Source organism: Heptranchias perlo, unplaced genomic scaffold (assembly GCF_035084215.1).
Source record: "Heptranchias perlo isolate sHepPer1 unplaced genomic scaffold, sHepPer1.hap1 HAP1_SCAFFOLD_85, whole genome shotgun sequence".
Taxonomy (NCBI): domain Eukaryota; kingdom Metazoa; phylum Chordata; class Chondrichthyes; order Hexanchiformes; family Hexanchidae; genus Heptranchias; species Heptranchias perlo.
In genome coordinates this window covers 2,267,106-2,276,652 of record NW_027139887.1, presented here as the reverse complement: position 1 = coordinate 2,276,652, position 9,547 = coordinate 2,267,106, and positions in this window count along the sequence as shown.

Genomic DNA, 9,547 nt, shown 5'->3' with positions numbered 1-9,547 from the left:
TCACGGTCCTTGCCTGGGAACTGTTTACATTCCTGAGAATTAAATATGAACCCTGGAGTGGAATTAATCAACTCACAGGATGAGAAATGTAAATGATGCTGCATCGCTTTCAACTATATTTTAAGTGTCTGGATACACAACTGACCTGAGTCCCCAAATGGTAAATGTGGTGAAGAGTCCGGGGATTGGATAGAAGCCGCAATTGTTTTCTTGTGCTGGCCAGGTGAGGCTCCAGTCGGTCCCTGTGTGACAGACTGCGGCATAGAGGGCTGCTCGGCTGTGGGAAGCAGAGCGGGTTGGTGGCACAGATTGCTGGTCCCCACAGTGCCAGCTGCAGTCTCAAGAGGCCAGTGGGTAGAAGCATTGTTATCCGTGGGTGGAGTGGCGGTGATGACCTCCTCATGACCTACAATGAGATGGACAGAGTGGGCAGTGGTAGTTGGAAATGCAGGGTCCGCGCCCTCATCAGGCACTTCAGACAAGGTCACTGAGTGGGTCCTTGACTCGGCAGTGACGCCACAACGTCCAGCTCAGGTTCTACCTCTTTCTCCTACTTGTCAATCTTTTGATGAAACCGTTCCACCTCCCCGTGGACTGGTCTGTCCATCACTGGCTCAGGGGGAACTGCAGGTAATCCCATTCCACGCTTCCCATGGACCAGTCTGTTCATCACCCGCTCAGGAGGAACTGCAGGTAATCCCATTCCACCCTCGGCCTGGACCGGTCTGTCCATCACTCGCTCAGAGGGGAACTGCAGGTAATCCCATTCCACCCTCCCCATGGACTGGTCTGTCCATCACCCGCTCAGGGGGAACTGCAGGTAATCCCATTCCACCCTCGGCCTGGACCGGTCTGTTCTTCACCCGCTCAGGGGGGAACTGCAGGTAATCCCATTCTACCCTCCCCATGGACTGGTCTGTCCATCACCTGCTCAGGGGGAACTGCAGGTAATCCCATTCCACCCTCCCCATGGACAAGTCTGTCCATCACCCGCTCACGGGGAACTGTAGGTGATTCCATGGGTCGGATGTAATTCGGAAATTCTCATTGCTGGCGAAGGGGCGTGGCCGGGCTTCAGTTACAACTTACAGTCCATTCGCTTCAGATATATTGAATCAGCCGTGGCTTGAGCCCATAATCTTGGCTGATACTCCCAGTGCAGTACGAAGAGAGTGCTTCACTATCAGAGGTGCCACCTGGCTTCTCAGGTAAAATATCCCACAAAACTCTTCGAAGAAGAGAAAGGGAATATCGGCTGACATGGCCAACCTTCCTTTGTTATTGTGTCATTTCACTGAGATAATCGTTTACACCACTCTCTCCGTGGTTCATCTTTTGCTTTGTATTTTTTGCATATGCAAACATATTTTATTCGTTCATGGGACGTGGGCGTCGCTGGCAAGGTCAGCATTTATTGCTCATCCGTAATTGCCATTGAGAAGGTGGTGGTGAGCCGCTTTCTTGAACCGCTGCAGTCCGTGTGGTGAAGGTTCTCCAACAGTGCTGTTAGGAAGGGAGTTCCAGGATTTTGACCCAGCAATGATGAAGGAACGGCGATATGTATTTCCAAGTCGGGATGGTGTGTGACTTGGAGGGGAACATGCAGGTGGTGTTGTTCCCATGCGCCTGCTGCTCTTGTCCTTCTCGGTGGTAGAGGTCGCAGGTTTGAGAGGTGCTGTGGAAGAAGCCTTGGCGAGTTGCTGCAGTGTATCCTGTGGATGGTACACACTGCAGCCACGGTGCGCCAGTGGTGAAGGGAGTGAATGTTTAGGGTGGTGGATGGGGTGCCAATCAAGCGGGCTGCTTTGTCCTGGATGGTGTCGAACTTCTTGACACTTCCAGGCAAGTGGAGAGCATTCCATCACACTCCTGACTTGTGTCTTGTAGATGGTGGAAAGGCTTTGGGAAGTCATGATGTGGAGATGCCGGTGATGGACTGGGGTTGACAATTGTAAACAATTTTACAACACCAAGTTATAGTCCAACAATTTGATTTGAAATTCACAAGCTTTTGGAGGCTTCCTCCTTCCTCAGGTGAATGTAGAAATGAAATTTCTACATTCTACAAATGAAATTTCATTTCTACATTCACCTGAGGAAGGAGGAAGCCTCCGAAAGCTTGTGAATTTCAAATAAAATTGTTGGACTATAACTTGGTGTTGTAAAATTGTTTACATTTGGGAAGTCAGGAGGTGAGTCACTCGCTGCAGAATACCCAGCCTCTGACCTACTCTTGTAGCCACAATATTTATGTGGCTGGTCCAATTAAGTTTCTGCTCATTAGTGAACCCCAGGATGCTGATGGTGGGGCTTCGGAATGGTAATGTCGCCGAATGTCAAGGGGAGGTAGTTAGATTTTCTCTTGTTGGAGATGGTCATTGCCTGGCACTTGTCTGACGTAAATTGCCACTTATCAGCCCAAGCCTGGATGTTGTCCAGGCCTTGCTGCATGCGGGAACGGATTGCTTCATTATTTGAGGGGTTGCGAATGGAACTGAACACTGTGCAATCATAAGCAAACATCCCCATTTCTGACCTTATGATGGAGGGAAGGTCATTGATGAAGCAGTTGAAGATGGTTGCGCCTAGGACACTGCCCTGAGGAACTCCTGCAGAATATCCTGGAACTGAGATGATTGGCCTCCAACAAATACTACCATCTTCCTTTGTGCTTGGTATGACTCCAGCCACTGGGCAGTTTCCCACCGATTCCCATTTACTTCATTTTTACTAGGGCTCCTTGGTACCAAACTCGGTCAAATGCTGCCTTGATGTCAAGGGCAATTACTCTCACCTCACCTCTGGAATTTAGCTCTTTTGTCCATGTTTGGACCAAGACTGTAATGAGGTCTGGAGCCCAATGGACCTGGCGGAACCCAAACTAAACATCGGTGAGTAGGTTATCGGTGAGTGCTTGATAGCACTGTAGACGACACCTTCCATCACTTTGCTGATGATCGAGAGTAGACTGATGGGGCGGTAATTGGCCGGATTGGATTTGTCCTGCTTTTTGTGGACAGGGCATACCTGGGCAATTTTCCACATTGTCGGGTAGATGCCAGTGTTGTAGCTGTAGTGGAACAGCTTGGCTAGAGGTGCAGCTAGTTCGGAAGCACACGTCTTCAGCATTACAGTTGGGATGTTGTCGGGGCCCATAGCCTTTGCTGTATCCAGTGCACTCAGCCGTATCTTGATATCACGTGGAGTGAATCAAATTGGCTGAAGACTGGCTTCCGTGATGGTGGGGATGTCGGGAGGAGATCGAGATGGATCATCCACTCGGCACTTCTGGCTGAAGATGGTTGCAAACGCTTCGGCCTTGTCTTTTGCACTCACGTGCTGGACTCCGCCATCATTCAGGATGGGGATGTTCGTGGAGCCTCCTCCTCCTGTTAGTTGTTTCATTGTCCACCAACATTCACGTCTGAATGTGGCAGGACTGCAGAGCTTTGATCTGATCCATTGTTTGTGGGATGGCTTAGCTTTAAGGCTGCTTCCGCTGTTTAGCATGCATGTAGTCTTGTGTTGTAGCTTCACCAGGTTGGCATCTCATTTTTACGTACGCCTGGTGCTGCTCCTGACATGCTCTTCTACACTCCTCATTGAACCAGGATTGAACCCCTGGATTGTTGGTAATGGTAGAGTGAGGAATTTGCCGGGCCATGTGGTTACAGATTGTGTTGGAAAACAATTCTGCTGCTGCTGATGGCCCAGAGCGCCTCATGAATGTCCAGTTTTGAGCTGCTGGATGTCTTCTGAATCCATCCCATTTTGGATGGTGGTAGTGCCACACAACACGTTGGATGGTGTCCACAGTGTGAAGACGGGACTTTGTCTCCATGAGGACTGTGCGGTGGTCACTCATGCCATTACAGTCATGGACAGATGCATCTGTGACAGGTAGGTTGGTGAGGACGAGGTTAAGTAGGTTTTTCCCTCGTGTTGGTTCACTCACCATCTGCCGCATTCCCAATCTGGCAGCTATGTCCTTCAGGAGTCGGCCAGCTTGGTCAGTCGTGGTGCTACTGAGCCATTCTTGCTGATGGACACTGAAGTCTCCCACCCAGAGTATATTCTGTGCCCTTGTTACCCTCAGTGCTTCCTGCAAGTGGTGCTCAACATGGAGGAGGACTGATTCATCAGCGGAGGGAGGACTGTCGGTGGTAATCAGCATGAGGTTTCCTTGCCCATGTTTGACCTGATGTCATGAGATTTCATGAGGTCCGCAGTCAATGTTGAGGACACCCAGGGCCACCCCCTCCTGACTGCATATCGCTGTACTGCCACCTCTGGTGGGTCTGTCCTGCCGGTGGGACAGGACATGCCCAGGGATGGTGATGGAAGAGTCTGGAACGTTGGCTCAAAGGTATTATTCTGTGAGTATGGCGATGTCAGGCTGTTGCTTGACTAGTCTGTGGGACAGTTCTCCCAATTTCGGCACAAATCCCCAGATGTTAGTGAGGAGGACGTTGCAGGGTTGACTCGAAGGTCCGTTCAGTTTGGTTCTTGTTATGACTTTCTTAATGAGATTGTCCAATGGAGGGGCTTGTTCGGCCATTTCAGGGGGCAATTAAGATTCAACCACATTGCTGTGGGTCTGGAGTCACATATAGGCCAGACCAGGTAAGGATGGTGGGTTTCCTTCCCAAATGGACATCAGTGAACAAGATATGTTTTTACGACAATCCAGTAGCTTCATGGCCACCATTATTATTACTAGTTTTTATTTATTCCTGATATTTATTTATTGAATTAAATTTAAATTCCCCAGATGCCGTGGTATGTTTTGAACTACAAGACTCTGGATTACTAATCCAGTAACATAACCACTATGCTATTTATATATAGCAACTAGCAGGGCAAAAGGTATGTGAACCTTTATTGATGTGGTTTGAAGTACAAGAGTAAGGAGTTCTTGCTGTAATTATATTGGGCTCTGGTGAGACCTCAACTGGAGAACTATGTACAGTTTTGCTCTCCTTACATAAGGAAGGATATACATTTCTTGGGAATCAGGAGGAAACTCTTCAGTGGCTGGAGTCATACCTAGCACAAAGGAAGATCGTAGTGGTTGTTGGAGGCCAATCATCTCAGCACCAGGGCATTGCTGCTGGAGTTCCTCAGGGCAATGTCTTAGGCCCAACCATCTTCAGCTGCTTCATTAATGACCTTCGCTCCATCATAAGGTCAGAAATGGTGATATACGCTCATGATTGCACAGGGTTGAGTTCCATTCACAACCCCTCAAATAATGAAGCAGTCCGAGCCCGCATGCAGCAAGGCATGGACAACATCCAGGCTTGGGCTCATAAATGGCAAGTAACATTCGCACCAGACAAGTGCCAGGCAATGACCATCTCCAACAAGAGAGAGTCTAACCACCTCCCTTTGACATTCAAAGGCATTACCATCGCCGAATCCCCCAAAATCAACATCTTTGGGGGCACCATTGACCAGAAACTTAACTGGACTAGCCATATAAATACTTTGGCGTCAAGAGCAGGTAAGAGGCTGGGTATTCTGCAGCGAGGGACATGGCAAAATCGGAACAGGAGTAGGCCATTCAGCCCCTCCTGCCTGCTCCGCCATTTGATAAGATCATGGCTGATCTGTGATCCAAATGCATAGACCTGCCTTTGGCCCATATCCCTTAATACCTTTGATTGCCAAAAAAGATATCCATCTCAGATTTAAATTTCACAATTGGGCTAGTATCAATTGCCATTTGCGGAAGAGAGTTCCAAACTTCTACAACCCTTTTCTAATCTCGCTCCTGAAAGGTCTGGCTCTAATTTTTAGACTGTGCCCCCTACTCCTAAAATCCCCAACCAGCGGAAATAGTTTCTCTCTATCCACCTATCCGTGCCCCTTAATATCTTATAAACTTCGATCAGATCACCCCATAACCTTCGAAACTCCAGACATAAAACCCCAATTTGTGTAATCTCTCCTCGTAACTTAACCCTTGAAGTCCGAATATCATTCCAGTAAACCTACGCTGCACTCCCTTCAAGGCCGATACGTCCTTCCGAAGGTGCGGTGCCCAGAACTGCTCACAGTACTCCAGATGCGGTCTAACCAGGGTTTCATATAGCTGCAGCATAACTTCTTCCCCCTTGTACTCTAGTCCTCTCGATATAAAGGCCAGCATTCCATCAGCCTTATTGATTATTTTCGGCACCTGTTCAGGAAACTTCAATGATCGATATACCTGAAACCCTAGGTCCCTTTGGACATCCACTATTTTTAACTTTTTACCATTTAGAAAGTACCCAAAGTGGATGACCTCACATTTGTCTACATTGAATTCAATTTGCCAAAGTTTTGCCCATTCACCTAATCTATCAATATGGCTTCATAATTTTCTGTTTTCATCTACACTGCTTACATTGCCACCAATCTTTGTGTCATTGGCAAACTTAGATATGATACTTTCTATGCCTTCATCTAAGTCGTTAATAAATATTGTGAATAATTGAGGCCCCAAGACAGATCCCTGCGGGACTCCACTAGTCACATCCTGCCAATGTGAGTACCTACCCATTATCCCTACTCTCTGTCGCCTTTCGCTCAGCCAACTTCCTAATCAAGTCCGTACTTTTCCTTCGATTTCATGGGCTTCTATCTTAGCTAACAGTCTCTCATGTGGGACCTTATCAAATGCCTTCTGGAAGTCCATATAAATAACATCCATTGACATTCCCCTGTCCACTACTTTAGTCATCTCTTCAAAAAATTTAATCAGGTTTGTCAGGCACGACCTACCTTTCACAAATCCATGCGGGCTCTCTCTGATGAACTGAAAATGGTCGAGGTGTTCAGTCACCCTATCCTTAATTATAGACGCCAGCATTTTCCCCACAACAGATGTTAAGCTAATATTTTCCCGGTTTCCCTCTCTCTCCTTTCTTCAAAAGCGGAGTGACATGTGCAATTTTCCAATATGGAGGGACAGTTCCTGAATCTAGAGAACTTTGAAAGATTATAGTTTGGGCATCGCAATGTGCTCACCTACTTCCTTTAAAACCCTGGGATGGAAACAATCTGGTCCTGAAGATTTGTCACTCTTTTGTGCCATTATTTTCTTAATTAATGTTGCTTTACTTATAATAATTTTATCGAATCCCTGTCCCCGATTCAATATTAGTTTTCTAGGGATTTCATGCTATCTTACTTTTCATGCTATCCTCTTTTTCTTCGGTAAATACTGACGCAAAGTAATTGTTCAACATGCCCACCATTTCCCCATTGTCAATGACAATATCCCCACTTTCAGATTTTAAGGAGCCAACACTGCTCCTGACCACCCTCTTTTTCCTAATGTAACTATGAAAGTTCTTTGTATCGTTTTGATATCCTTTGCAAGTTTCTTTTCATACTCTCTTTTTGTTTCTCTTACTATCTGTTTTGTGACCCTTTGCTGATCTTTGTATCTTTCCCATTCGCCAGGATCTGTGCCATTTTTTTTGCCTTTTTGTATGCCCTTTCCTTATGTCTTATACTGTCCCTTACCTCTTTAGTTGTTCATGGCTGTTTTTTTTTTGGCAAGTAGAGTTCTTGCCCCTCAGGGGTATAAACTGATTCTGTGTCACGTCAATATTTCTTTAAACATTTCCCACTGATCATCAGTCGTTTTACCCATTAACAGATTTGCAAAGTTAATGTGGACAGTCTCTGTCTCATCCCATTGAAGTCGGCCTTACCCAAGTCTAGAATCTTAGCAGCTGACTCACTTTTTTCCCTTTCCCTTACATTGAACTCGATCATGTTATGATCGTTATTGGCTCGATGTTCACGTAGGGTTAAGCCGGTAGATAAATCTGGTTCATTACTCATCACTAAATCTGGTATGGCTTGCCCCCTTGTTGCCTCCAGGACTCCCCAAAGTCTTTCCACCATCTACAAGGCACAAGTCGTGAGTGTGATGCAATACTCTCCTCTTGCCTGGATGAGTGCAGCTCCAACAACACTCAAGAAGCTCGACACCATCCAGGACAAAGCAGCCCCCTTTATTGGCACCCCATCCACTACCATTAACATTCACTCCCTTCACCACCGGCGTACAGTGGCTGCAGTGTGTACCATCCACAGGATGCACTGCAGCAACTCGCCAAGGCTTCTTCGACAGCACCTCCCAAACACGCGATCTCTACCACCTAGAAGGACAAGAGCAGCAGGCACATGGGAACAACACCACCTGCACGTTCCCCTCCAAGTCACACACCATCCCGACTTGGAAATATATCGCCGTTCCTTCATCGTCGCTGGGTCAAATTCCTGGAACTCCCTTCCTAACAGCACTGTGGGAGAACCTTCACCACACGGACTGCAGCAGTTCGAGAAGGCGGCTCACCACCACCTTCTCAAGGGCAATTAGGGATGGGCAATAAATGCCGGCCTCGCCAGCGACGCCCACATCCCATGAACGAATAAAAAAGCGAAGTTTCACTGGATTGATTTCTGGGATGAGAGGGTTGTCCTATGAGGAAAGATTGAGTCGTATGGGCCTATATTCTGTGGAGTTTGGAAGAATGAGAGACGATCCCATTGAAACTTATAAATTTCTTAGAGGGCTTGACAGGGTAAATGAAGAAAGGCTGTTTCCCCTGGCTGGGGAGTATAGAGCTAGGGATCATAGTCTCAAGGTAAGGGATCGGCCATTTAGGACGGAGATGAGGAATCGTTTCTTCCCTCAGAAGGTTGTGAATCTTTAGAATTCTCTCTCTCGGAGGGCTGTGGATGCTCAGTAATTGAGTATTTTCAAGATTGAGATCAATTGATATTTGGACTTTAAGGTATCAAAGGGTATGGGGAGAGGGCAAAGAAGTGGATTTGAGGTAGACGATCAGCCGTGATCTTAATGAATGACGGAGCAGGCTCGAGGGGCCATATGGCCTACTTCTTATGTTCTTATAGATAGCCCCCTTCTATGTTTCTGATTAGTGAATACGTCTGTCCGTGTCTCTAATTTGTAGTGAAGACGATTGTCCACACCTGAAACGATATAGTTTATTTTTTTTCCACAGATGCTGCCTGGCCTGCTGTGTGTTTCCAGCATTTTCTGAGTTTTATTTCAGAGTAAGAGTATTTTACTTTTTGTTACAGAAGTGCTGGAATCTGTCCCATTCGTAACACGGCGGAAGGGGTAAGAGTACATTCTGATTAATTGCAGAATACAGCAGATCACTGGGAAAGTTACATATCTTACAGAGAAGCTGGGAAACCCCTGCAGTAATTAATGGTCAGGGTCAGTTACACAAGACTGAGTGACTTTATTGTGCAGCCTCCAGGCATCACCTTTGATACTGTCAAAATTAATCCCAAAAGTATATAACATCAGAACAGATATTAACTGGCTCGCCTAGTTCATCTGTTGCCTCCACTCACACACCCCAGGCTGATTACAATGAGTTCTTTGTTTATTCTTATTTAGTGCTTTCTGCATGCTAATCTCATTCATGTCGCTGCAGTCCTGTTTTTATTTGTAACTGTCTGTCTTTAATTATCTCTGTCTCTCTGTGTATATCTTTCATTCTCCAGACTTCCA